The sequence below is a fragment of the Pelodiscus sinensis genome, chromosome 4, assembly GCF_049634645.1.
Source record: "Pelodiscus sinensis isolate JC-2024 chromosome 4, ASM4963464v1, whole genome shotgun sequence".
NCBI lineage: Eukaryota > Metazoa > Chordata > Testudines > Trionychidae > Pelodiscus > Pelodiscus sinensis.
Window position 1 is genome coordinate 56,640,536 of NC_134714.1, and position 12,202 is coordinate 56,652,737.

Sequence of the window (12,202 nt, forward strand, 5' to 3'; positions counted from 1 at the left end):
TTCACCCACCTGGGCCCCAGGGACAATTGACCGCTGCTCTTATTTCACCACAGCCACAGCACCTGGGACTGCAGGGCGCACCACCCCGCCTGCAACAGCTGCCTGCGCCTGGGCCAGCAGGAGAGCCAGGAACCAGGAGGACTACCAGCGGCGGCACCTGCGGTTCCTAGAGCACCAGCTCTGCACCCAGGACCACTGGGTCCAGGAGGACCTGCGGCTGCGCCAGCGGAGCTTGGAGGCGCTGGAGGAGCAGGGCTGTGTCCTCAGAGGCCACCTCCAGAGCCTGCTCGACCGGTTCCCACCTCCTCCTGCTGCCTCCGTCCCTCCTGCCCCACCCTTCACGCTCATTCCCCTCCGAGGCCCCCGCACCCGCAGTGCTGCAAGACGGGAGACCCCCACCCCTGAGCTTTCCATTCCGTTCCTCCCTTCCCTCCCCTTCCAGCTCCCTCCTCCCAAGTTTTCCCCTCCCCTCTCCCACCCTCACACCTCCCTCCCTCCAACCCACTTATGTTAAATAAAAAGAGATTTTTGTTGGCAAAACAGGTGTCTTTCTTTGACATTAGGAAGAGGGGTTAGGGAGGGGAAAGGGGAAAGGGGGGGCGAGTGGAAGAAGGCCCCATTGGGGCATGCAGGGAGAGTTCAGTCCTCCTCCTCCTTCACCAGGAAGCTCTCCCGCAGGGCTTCCTGGATCCAGACAGCCCCCCACTGGGCTTACCGGACGGCGGTGGTGCGGGACTGACCATAGTGGCCAGCCATGCAGTCAGCCTCAGCCATCCAGACTGGCAGGAAAGCCTCCCCCTTTCTCTCACACAAATTGTGGAGCACACAACATGCTGCCACTACAGGAGGTATATTGTGCTCGGCGAGGTCGAGACAGGTGAGGAGGTATCAAAAGCGGGCTTTCAGTCGCCCGAAGGCCCCCTCCACCATGATGCGGGCCCTGGTGAGCCTGGCATTGAAGGCCTGGCGGGACGGATTGAGGTGCCCCGTGTAGGGCTTCATGAGCCATGGCTGTAGGGGGTTGGCCGCATTCCCCACCAGGCAGACAGGCATGTCCATGTCCCCGACCCTGATGTGGTGGTCGAGGAAGAAGGTCCCGGCCTGCAGCCTCTGGCACATAGAGGAGTTCCGGTACACTCGTGCATCGTGTGCCTTGCCAGACCAGCCCACATTAATGTCAGTGAACTGTCCCCGGTTTTCACACATGGCCTGCAGGATCACGGAGAAGTACCCCTTGCAGTTGACGTACCGGGAGGCCTGGTGTTCCGGGGCACGGATGGGGATGTGCGTCCCGTCGATGGCCCCCCCGCAGCTGGGGAAGGCCAGGGCGCCGAAGCCTGGATGACAGTGTCCGGGTCAGCGAGGTGGACCACCCTGCAGAGCAGCACCCGGTTGATGGCCTTGACCACCTGCAGAGAGACACAGCAAAGCATCAATCAGTGGGGCGCCCGGGTGGCTGGGAGTGTTCGTGCCCTGGCAGTGCCCCGTTCACCACTCCCAGAAGAAACCCTCCCCGGGCGGCGTGTAGTACGGCCAGGAGAGACCAGCCCCTCCGGTGCAGGGCACTTTCGCCTCCTTCCCCTCCTCCCCCCATTTTCCCTGGGGCGGCCCATCCCCTCCTTGCAGTCCCCCTCGCCCCCGGCCCAGTGGAACGCTGAACTGGTTCCCGACGGATTGGTAGCTGTCCAGCATGGAGAGCTTTCAGAGGGCGATGGCCACACGCTTCTGGAGGGAGATGGCGGGCCTCATGCGAGTGTCCCTTCCGTGCAGGGCAGGGGCGAGCCACTCGCAGAGCTCCAAAAAGGTGTCCCTCTTCATCCTGAAATTCTGGGTCCACTGTCAGTCTTCCCAGCGCTCCAGGATGATGCGGTCCCACCAGTCGCTGCTGGTGTCCAGACGCCAGATGCGGCGGGGCACGCCGGCGTCCGGGCGCCACCACGGCTACTCCATGGCCCCCAGGGTGGCCAGGTGGAGAGGCAGGGGGCTGACGTGCACCAGGTGGTGCCAGGCAGCCTCCAGCCATTGCTGGCAGGCTTGCAGCAGCAAGTCCACAAAGTGCACCAGAAGGTGCAGGGCGAGCTCTGGCTCCATGTTGCCACCTGCAGCGGCGTCCCTGAAGGGAAGCACCAACACAGATGGGCACAGAGACAAACTCTTTGCTGTCCCTCGGCGAGGTAGGCAAGCAAGCAGGAAAAGCTGAGAACCGGCTGTCCAGGGGGGTCCCTTTAAGCACGAGCCTCAGATAGCCTCAGACAGCAGCCACACAAAGCAACTACTGACCTGATGCCCTGCCAGAACCAGTTTCAGGTGCCCTTAAATGAGCTCCTGCGTCCAATCAGTGTGGACGCGCTAGTTCTAATTAGCAAAATGCTAATTCGAACTAGTTTTTTAGTCTTGATGCGCTAGTTCAAATTAGCTTAGTTCGAATTAACTAATTCGAACTAAATTAGTTCGAATTAGCTCTGTAGTGTAGACATACAGTCCATACAAGTGTAAGTGAACAAATTCTCTGTTTCAGGATGCTGTTTTTATTGCATCTGTGCAGTCTACCAGCGCTTGTGTAGCTGAACTGATATGTGTGTCTGTATACATGTGAGTTACACAAATAGGGATTTTTTTGTATAAGATTTGGCATATTGCATGTGGCAGGCTACTGAAAAATGAATAAAGACAGTAGGAAAAAGACAATGTGCATCCCACTGGTAATCAAGCAAGGGGATTGTTGCAGACTTCCCTTGTGCTCTCTCAGTTCACCCAGAGGCTCCCAAGATCATTGCTCTAGCCCCAGATTTTCATGTTGAATTATCAGTCTTGTTCTCTAAATAAACATACCTCTTTTTTTATTTAAACCACATGAGGTAGCTATATTTGACTTCCCACTATGAAATGCAATATTTACTATTGGCAGCATGCACAACTGCGAAGAGATGAAGCATATTTTATGGGCATAAGCTAAGATTTAATTTTAAAAAAATTATGCACCTTTTCCCTCGCCTCTCCGTCTCAGTTTTCAAGCTGGAAGCTTAAAATGCAGCTCATATATCCTTTACAATTTACACCTGAGAAACATTGACCACTACATTCAGTAAGCATTCATCATGAGTGTTTGGCTACTTTCCATGGCTTTGGCCTCAGGCTAAGCTGAGGGCTAAGCACATTTCATGAGGGGGGTAAAGTTTTTAAACAAACAATAAATATATACAGGAATGCCTAGAAGAGCTCTGTGTAAGTGCAAAAGCTTGTCTCTCACCAACAGAAGTTGGTCCAATAAAAGACATTCACCCACCTTGTCTCTCTAGAATCTTAACATTACCTGTACTGTTCTACAACATAAGCAATACAAAAAAATCCCCTTTCTCCTCCCCCCACCTCACATTTATATATGCTCTCTGTCACCTTATAACTGATATTGTGATTGTGGATGATCAAAATGCTAGTCATCACAACTCTGTTGTGACCTACATAACCCTTATTCCTTCCAGAACTCCCTGCAATATGTCAGATTGAATCCAAATCCCTCCCACCTCAACCCTTTTAACACAAAGGTTGAGAGAGAGAAAAAGGCTACATCAAGTTCGCTTGTTAATTCTCAGGTTTTGCAATATAGAGCGATGTTTTGTCACTATGTAGTGCCTCTGCAATAACATGGATTTCTCATGAAGGGGACTTCAAATATAGAGAGGAAGGTCTTTGTCTCATACTGTCAGGAGATCTCAAAATACACCTCACTAAACTATTGTGAGTTTTCACTCATCTCTGAAAACTAAAGAAAATGTATGTGAAAATAGTTGTCTATTAAAAACAGAAGGTATCTTTAACTTCTGGTCTCCGTTAGTTTATATTCTTTTTGCATTCATTTAAGTCTGAACAAACTGAGAAAAGGTTGGAAAGGACATTATGAATGGTAAGTTCCTTTAGGGAATTATGATCTTCGTTTTTTCTGTATAGTTTTCGATTGACTACAATATTTTGGTTACTTTGTGCTCTTTCCTCTTAATTTCTCTGGAATACACACAAGCGCAATGGCACAAAACTTATTTGTTTTGGCAGTCTCTTCCCTATGGCAATATCTAGTTTAGAAATGAATCCTGGTACAACTATATCTAATTTCTATCAAAGATTCAGAAATAAAGCTGAAAACAATTTTAATTTTAGACTACTTGCCCTGGCTTTTGCTTTAACTAGGCAGTCCACATCTCAAGTCACTATTCTTAGTTTGGAATCAGGGAAAGCTGTGTGGATAACTAACTGTTTTGTTTAATTTCATTTCAGGAAAGAAGATTATTTCAAGCTGAACCAAAGTGAATTTTTTCAATTTTTATTGCAAACTTAAAAAGTTGAAAAAAAAATCTAATCTGGGCTGAATAAAATATTTATTCATTTGAATGTTAACAGTTTTAAATAAAATAGATGTTAAATTTGAAACAAAAATTATTTTGAAACTTTGTTTAGAAAATGTCAAAAACAAAACTTTATGGGAGGGAATATTTTTTAACTGAACAGTTATATTTTTTCACTTTTAGTTAAAAATTCAATACAAATTCACAAAATGTTTTGATCAAGCCAAATCTGCATTTTTAGCAGGAAAAAAAATCCCCTTTCTCCCCAGGTCAGGTACTACGTAGGGCTGTGTTGAGTAACATAGGAAAACTGACCATGTGTGCTATGAGATTTCTTCTGATGATAACTTTACTAATGTAAGAACTTGATGCCCTGTATAAATTTCAACCTGGGTAATACACTTTTAACACTTAGGCTGTGTTTAGACTGGTCAGTTTTTCCAGAAAATCAGCCGCTTTTCCGGAAAAACTTGCCAGCTGTCTACACTAGCCGCTTGAATTTCCGCAAAAGCACTGACTTCCTACTGTAAGAAATCAGTGCTTCTTGCAGAAATACTATGCTGCTCCAGTTCAGGCAAAAGTCCCTTTTGTGCAAAGCTTTTGCACAAAAGGGCCAGTGTAGACAGCTCAGATTTGTTTTCCGCAAAAAAGCCCCGATCGCGAAAATGGCGATCGAGGCTTTTTTGCAGAAAAGCGCATCTAGATTGGCACAGACGCTTTTCCACAAAAAGTGCTTTTGCGGAAAAGCATCCGTGCCAATCTAGACGCTCTGTTCTGAAAATGCTTTTAACGGAAAACTTTTTCGTTAAAAGCATTTCCGGAAAATCATGCCAATATAGACGCAACCTTAGAGTAAATAACCATTGGAACAATTTACCAAGGATTGTAGTGGATTCTCCTTCACTGACTATTTTAAAATCAAGTTTGGATGTTTTTCTAAAAAACATACTCTGTTTTATACAGGAGGTAAAACTAGATGATCACAATGGTCTCTTCTGGCCTTGGAATCTATTAATCCAGGCATCCCTTCTGCCTCTCTGAGGGTATGTCTACACTACCCCGCTAGTTCGAACTAGCGGGGTAATGTAGGCATACCGCACTTGCAAATGAAGCCCGGGATTTGAATTTCCCGGGCTTCATTTGCATAAGCCGGGCGCCGCCATTTTTAAATCCCGGCTCGTTCGAACCCCGTGCCGCGCGGCTACACGCGGCATGGACTAGGTAGTTTGGACTAGGCTTCCTAGTCCGAACTACTGTTACTCCTCGTGGAATGCAGAATTCCAACATATGCTAACAGAGTGGGACACCGGCAGAATCCTGAGACCCTGTTACAGTATTTTGTTTTAAATATACAGCTTCTGGGACTGAAACCTGAATGAGTCAGAAATGTTTAAAAATAATAAATAAGAAACAAAATGTGAAATTGAGACATGGTAAAAGGCTCTGTCTCATTTTATTATGGTTCCTTGATACCATGTAGATGATGGTTAAAAAGGATACATTTTGTATAGATATCATTCTGGTGATAATTATTCTATTCACTTTTTTCAGCAAATGTATTAATTAATGTAGTGCTTGTGGCAGTAAAAGAGACTGAAGTCCTCTTCTTATTCACAAATCAGATACAATACAGTCAGCAGAAACCTGAGACTCCTGCTGAGGTTTCTTAGCCTTGTACTGAAGGGACATGACCCTCGATAGGGATAAGAGCAGCGTGACCAACTCTCAAGATTTCATCATGAATCTCACAATATAAGTTGGATCTCTCTGGTCTGGCACCCTCAGGACCTGAGCTGTCTCAGACTAGGTAATTTGCTGGACCAGGGAAGGTCAAGGATCCACTGCTGGCTGCACCGCTGACAATTCCTCTCCCTGGGGCTCCCAAGGCTGGGGCTCCCTCCCGCCCCCGCTGCTGCCCTGCTAAAGCTGGCCCAGCCGAGGCTCCCCACCCTGCTACCCACCAGCTGTGCCAGGAGTTCCCAAGGGTTCCCCAGCCAGGGCCACCTGGCTGCCATCAACCCCACTATCTTTGGTGGTTCCTTGGGGTTTTCCAGCCCTGGGTCACCTGGCCACCACGTGGCTTCGCTGCCACGGCCAACGCTGGCCCCACTGCCAGGGTCTCTCTGGCTGCCTGACCCAATGACACTGGGGGTTCACCTACTGGGGCTGGAATTCCCTGGATGCCGCCTGGCTTCACTGCCAGGGTTCCCCAGCAGGAGCTCCCAAGCCCCGCTGCAGCCAGGGGTTTCCAAGTCAGGGCTGCCTGGCCATCCCAGCCCCACTGCTGTTGGAGGGCTCCCAGGGTTTCCCTGGCTGTCACCAGTCCTGCTGCCAGAGGCTCTCCAGCCACCTGTCCCCACTGACACTGGGGATCCCCGGTGAGGAGGAGGCTCCCCGATGGCTTCTGGCCCCACTGATGCCTGGCTCCCCTGCCTAGCCACTGCATACCCAGCTGGGACTCCGCCAACCCCGTGTTCTCTTGGCTGACTCCAGCTCCAAGGGGCTCTTTGGTCAAGCATGGATGTTGCCAGACCAGAGAGTTTTGGATTTGGGAGGTTCAACCTATACTTCGTGTATTTCTAAAAGCCCCAGCTCGGGAGGCAACAGATGACATAAGAGTCTCTGCTTTAATTTTTGGCAAAATCACATTTTTAATGTTAACTATTGTAGAGAAAAGCTTGAAATTGTGAACTGAGTGCACTCTAAAGATTTAGAAACTTAGAAGGCAAATAAAAGTCAAACGTTATTTTTTAAAATCTGATGATTTTTAAAGACAATTTCATGACTTTTGACTACTTGGGGTTCACAGTACTGGGATAGCCAACTCTTAAGTCAATTCCACTCTTGCCCACTCTGCTGAGATTGCTATTTAAAGTACTGCAATATTCCACACCCATGTGCACGGACAGATACCAGGATGCCCCTCTCTAGTCTATATTGTATCAGAGCAATATTTTATATACAGTATAGTCTAGTGAGGGTCAATCTGCTCACTGAAAGCTGCCCTGAGAACAAATCATTCCATTCATTACACCAAAAATTGGAATACACAGCTAAAAAGTAAGTGGGGAAAATCAAAATTGTATTAGATGAAACAATCATAAAGCAGCAGGTAATTTTAAGTGTGACAATGGGTAGCATAGAGTGGATAATGCAGTAATGAGGTCAAAAGGCCGCTAGTGGTGGGCCAGCTCAAGGAAAATATAATCATCAGTGACATTAGCAATTCACTGTAGAAATATCCAGTGGAACAAGAGTAGAGTAAAACTGGAATTGGAGGAAAACAAGAAAATTGAAAGGCTAAGGTGGGGTAAGCACTGAAATACACACACACACACACACACACACACACACACACACACACACACACACACACACACACTAAAAAGGCAGATGAGTAGGGTCTGTGTCTCAGTGCATTGGAGACACTGGTAATACTGTGATGAGTCCCTTAAAAGCAGTAAGAGATATTTTGCCATAGCTAGTATATGAGCAATTGTTTTGTGAATATGAAAGACAGCAATGAAATTAAGCAATTCAAAGCCTCTTTCAGACAGTAAGTTATAAAAGAATGGCACTAGCAAGCTTAGATTCTAAACTGTCTTATCTCACGTGCTGCAAAAGGACTTGCTGAAATAAATAAGTAATTCTACAATATTCATGGACAAACCTTTATGTGCTTCATCATTTCTCTCCTAAATCTAAAAAGACAGCTGGATGTGCACAGTGAATTTTTCAGAACTGGTGAAATACCACTAACAAGTTGAATGACCTTCAGAAGCAAATCTGAGCAAGATGCTGGTGAACTATCTACAACTCAGGTTATATTCAGAGTATAGTTAGGATACCAAAAAATTAACAATGCATAGTGGTCCTAGAGAAAGACTTTCTCTAGTGTTTTTTGCCATGAATATAGGACTTCATATATGATGGTCATAATGAATATACTATTTTCAACATTTCATAGAATGGAGTAACTTCTGAATGAAGTGAAATGAAATAGCGTATAAAGGGCATTAAAAAACAACTGTTTACGCTCAGATGAAAGATGTGATGTAGCCATCAAATAAACATCCTTGGCTTTTTCCCCCATACACTTGCTTCTCATTTATAAAGCTCCTTACTCGGCGTATTTTTTTTAATGAAAGTCAATACACACTAAGGCAGAAAAGTTGACTACAAATATATAAAATACTGCATGGTTCTCTAATCAAATATCATCATGACAAAAGGTACATATGTAGACATTAAGTTAAAAATAATTTTAGAATCAAATCTTGGATCATGTTCTCTGCCCACAGACAAAGGAATAAGAAAGTAAAAATACGTAAGAGTCTAAATATAGAATGATAGGGCTAAAAGAGACCTCAGGAGGTTATCAAGTCCAGCCCCCTGCCCAAAACAGGACCAATCCCAACTAAATCATCCTAGCCAGGGCTTAGTCAAGACAAGACTTAAAAACCCCTAGGGATGCAGATTTCATCACCTCCCTAAGTAACCCATTACAGTACTTCACAACCCTCCTGGTGAAATAGTTTTTCCTAATATCCAACCTATACCTCCCCCACTGTAATTTGAGACCATTGTTCTTTGTTCTGCCATCCATCACTACTAAGAACAGCCTCTCGCCATCTTCTTTGGAACCTCTCTTTAAAAAGTTGAAGACGGCTATCAAACCTCAGGTAAGCAGATAGAAATGCTCTCACATTTCAGATGATAGAGATGACATTGTGGTATAATTCCCATTGCTCTCTCTTTGCACATATTTTATTCCCAAAGCTAAATGAACTTCTTATTGAGAATTCTAATCCAGAACTGATGAACTAGCAGGTCTTTTCCATCTCTGACTACTATGATCCTAACCATATGTCCACTCTTATGAAATTAAAGGCACTCACCTGATGACAAAATGAAAGACGCAAGTGAAACACAATACAACCCACAGATGAAAGGTGTGTTGTTACCATTTTGATAATTGTGGTAATAGGACTGATTATATTCTGGCAAAATTCAAGATTCTATACTTATTTTTAACCTACATATTTCACACACATAAAATATATGAATACCCAATTCCCTGTTTTCGCCCATAGATAATGCATCTTGGAAATGAAAATTCCCTGCAGTGGAATCTGCAGAATGCTTTTTCAGTCTCATAGTTTTCCAGGTGGAGCTACACACCCCACAATTAAGCTGTAAATCTATTTTTCCCCATATAGGAGGCCTGCTGACGATGCATTAATATCTTTTTAAGCCATATTAAGTATTTCACAAACATGTTTCCAAATATGAGAAAAATATGAAATATGAATCAATTCTAAATGTAATAATAATCACACCAGTCATAATAAATGTTAATTGTACCAGTCTACAGCATAAGAAAATTTGTTTTTCGATATTTTTAAAGCTCCTGTTAATTTTGAGAGATATTTTTGGTGTTGAGCAGAAAAAAATGCATCCTTTAATAAAGGCCAACATGTTAATGCATTGGATGTATTCCACAGAGAAAATTATGCTCTTTCCATCAATAAATCAGTGAGACAATTAGCAGCAGATCTTATGAACATCAGTAGCTGCCAGAGACTTTTTACTTATACTGATAAAATTATGGATGAAAAGAGAATTTATTATGTGTTACAGCACACCATTTCTTTAAATATATTACTTCCATTAAGAGTAAAAGTCTTCCTTTCCAAGCTTTAAAGGTGATCCCTAGTTTTTGGCTGTGAACACAGAAGAACTGCAGTTACATGACACCTGTCAATTAAATGGGCAACACTTCTATTTTACACACCCATAAACTTCTTCACTGTGCAGTTATAAAAGCGATTCAGTTCTGAAGAGTGAAGCACTGTTGTATTCTGCTAAATGGCTACCTTGTAGCAATTACTATTTTTGGGTGAAAGTGAGGAAAGAGAGCGTGTTACAGTTATTTTACTTAGAACATTAAATAGTTGCAATTTTTTTTTAAAAAAAGAGTGGAATAATTTATATAAGGAGATGCCATTATATAGATCCAAAAATCCCAATCTCGCAGTGATCAGTGAAAGAAAATAGTTTTAATTAACGAGTTTTAATTCTTGCGCTAGCAGCAGAAATAAAGAATACTTTCAATCAATTAATTTCCTTGCAGAGAGAATAAAATTACCTACATTGGATTTTGTTTAATGCATACCTGAAATGGATTACATGCCTATCTAGGATATGAACTCTATTCTTGGCTCTGTGGCTTTGAGCAAATGACCTGGACCCAAATTTTTAAGTGGGATACACTTAAAAATCAAAGTGTTCAAACTGAGACACATGAATCAAAAATTTTTAAGAGTTGCCATCTGCCTTAAGGCCTTTAAAAATCTAGCCTGTAGAGGAGCCTGATTTTCAAATGTGCTGTAAATCTATAGCTCTTGTTAACATAAATTGGATTGCGGGTCCTTGATGCTGCTGACAATCAAGTCCCAGATGTCTAAAGTTGAGCACCCCAAAACTGAAGAATGCCAAATTAAATGTCATTTTTCAAAAATTTGCCCCTCAACCTCTCTTTGCATCAGTTTATCCACCTGGAGAATGTGGATAATTCTTCTCGGTTTTCATAGATTGTCCTGAATCACAACCTCATATTGGGATATTGATAGAGTCCATGGACAGTGTGATCAACTAGACTGACCACTGGTGTAACATAGGCTACAGAACCTCCCTGAGATAATGCCTAGAGCTTATTCTTGATTTTAAAATTGCTGGTCATGAAGAATCTAGCACAACACTGTTATTTTTTTCAATGATTAGTTACCCTCATAATTAAAAATATGCACCTTAGTTCTAGTCTGAATTTATCTAGCTTCAATTTCAAGCCATTGGATCATGTTTTTCTTTAGTCTGCTAAACTGAAGTTTCTGTTACCATAAATTTGTTTCCCATATAAGCATTTATAAATTGTGATCAAGTCATCCCTTACTTTCTCTTTGTTAAACTAAAAAGAGACGGAGATCTTGGAGTCTGTAACTTTTTAGGCATGTTTTCTAATCCTTTAATCATTCTCCTGGCTCTTCTCTAAACCTGTTCTAACTTATTAACCTCCTTCTTGAACTGTTGAAACCAGAAATGAACAGTTTCTCCAGTGCAAAATACAGCAGTAAAATAGTCTCTCTGCTCCTAAAGTTCTAAAAAAGTTGCAGAGGTTATACTTAGATAAGCAATGTGATGAATTAATGCTTTAATTATTTGACTTTTAATGACAAACTCCAAGTCTGAACAACTACTTGGCACGTTAATCATTTTACTTTCCTTACTTTTTTGTCTCGGGCTATGTCTTACACTACAAAGTTTTTTAAAAAAAAACAGTTGTTTTTCCAAAAAAACTTCACTTACGTCCACACTGCAATCGCGTTCTTTCGGAAAAAGAAAATTGAAAGAACGAGGAGTTTTTCCAACATTGGTAAACCTCTAACTATGAGTAAGAAGCCTTTTTCCAAAAGAGCTCTTTCAGAAAAAAGGCATGTAGGGACAGGGAAGAGGAAGTTCTTTCGAAAGAAGAGGAAAGAGGAAAAAGCACAGGTGCCCTGGTGGCCACTCTATCCATAGCAATCATAGCTTAAATGCGAGATAGCGTCCATTCAGTGTGGACGCTATCTTTCAAAAAGTAGATCGCTTTTTCGATGCACTTTTGTGTGTGGACACTTTCTTTTGGAAGAAGTTTTTTCAGAAGATCTCTTCCCGAAAAGTTTCTTCCAAAAGAAGCCTGCAGTCTAAATGTAGCCCCAATCTCTAAAGTGTGACCTTCAAACCCAATCTCTTTCATGGTCTAGGACCCTAACATCTCAAGTGTCACATAACTCTACTAACCAAAATCTCAACAACTTTACTGA

General features: G+C 43.3%; 1 long non-coding RNA gene across 1 annotated transcript in view; it reads right to left on the reverse strand.

Annotated features, from left to right (window-relative positions):
• Positions 1–540: 540 nt before the first annotated feature.
• The window catches only part of LOC142828983 (uncharacterized), a 29,248-nt gene continuing 17,586 nt past the window's right edge, over positions 541–12,202 (reverse strand). The window contains exon 3 of the long non-coding RNA XR_012903183.1: positions 541–1,409. This is a non-coding gene — a long non-coding RNA (uncharacterized LOC142828983). The remainder of the gene's footprint in view (positions 1,410–12,202) is intronic.